We start from the raw sequence: 1,455 nt of genomic DNA, 5'->3' as shown, positions 1-1,455 counted from the left end.
CTTATTTAACTTATATGCAGAATACATCATAAGAAATGCTGGGCTGGATGAATCAGAAGCTGGAATCAAAATTTCCAGAAAAAATATCAACAACCTTAGAAGTACAGATGATACCACTCTGATGGCCGAAAGAGTAAATAAAGAGCTTCTTCATGAAGGTGAAAGAGGAGAGTGAAAGCTGGCTTCTAGCTCAACATTCAAAACACTAAGATAATGACATCTGGTTGCAACATTTCATGGCAAATTTTGGTGTTCACTCACTAAGTCATGTCTAACTCTTTGCAGCCTCATAGGCTGCAGCACACCAGGCTTCCCTGTCCTTCATCATCTCCCAGAGTTTTATCAAACTCATGTCTATTGAGTCAGTCAGGAAGCAACAGTTAGAACTGGACATGGAACAACAGACTGGTTCCAAATAGGAAAAGGAGTACGTCAAGGCTGTATATTGTCACCTTGCTTATTTAACTTGTATGCAGAGTACATCATGAGAAACGGGGCTGGAGGAAGCACAAGCTGGAATCAAGACTGCCTGGAGAAATATCAATAACCTCAGATATGCAGATGACACCACCTTTAGGGCAGAAAGTGAAGAAGAACTCAAGATCCTCTTGATGAAAGTGAAAGAGGAGAGTGAAAAAGTTGGCTTAAAGCTCAACCTTCAGAAAGCTAGGATCATGGCATTCGGTCCCATCACTTCATGGCAAATAGATGGGGAAACGGTGGAAACAGTGGCTGACTTTATTTTTCTGCACTCCAAAATCACTGCAGATGGTAATTGTAGCCATGAAATTAAAAGATGCTTACTCCTTGGAAGGAAAGTTATGACCAACCTAGACAGCATATTAAAAGGCAGAGACATTACTTTGCCAACAAAAGTCTGTCTAGTCAAGGCTATGGGTTTTCATGTATGGATGTCCTAATTGGATTATAAAGAAAGCTGAGCATCAAAGAATTGATGCTTTTGAACTGTAGTGTTGGAGAAGACTCTTAAGAGTCCCTTGGACTGCAACGAGATCCAACCAGTCCATCCTAAAGGAGATCAGTCCTGGGTGTTCATTGGAAGAAATGATGTTGAAGCTGAATCTCCAATAGTTTGGCCACCTGATGCAAAGAACTGACTCCTTTGAAAAGCCCCTGATGCTGGGAAAGATTGAAGGCAGGAGAAGGGGAGGACAAAGGATGAGATCGTTGGATGGCATCACCAACTCAATGGATGTGGGTTTGGGTGGACTCTGGGAGTTGGTGATGGACAGGGAGGGCTGGCATGCTGCGGTTCACGGGGTCTCAAAGAGTCGGACACGACTGAGTGACTGAACTGAATTGAACTGAATGCCGTCCGACCATCTCATTCTCTGTTGTACACTTTTCCTCCTGCCTTAAGTTGTTCCCAAATTCAAGGTCTTTTCCAACTATTTGACTCTTTGGATCAGGTAACCCACATATTGGAGCTTCAGC

Source organism: Muntiacus reevesi, chromosome 9 (genome assembly GCF_963930625.1).
Source record: "Muntiacus reevesi chromosome 9, mMunRee1.1, whole genome shotgun sequence".
NCBI classification, from domain to species: Eukaryota; Metazoa; Chordata; class Mammalia; order Artiodactyla; family Cervidae; genus Muntiacus; species Muntiacus reevesi.
Note: the sequence above shows the minus strand (reverse complement) of the source record.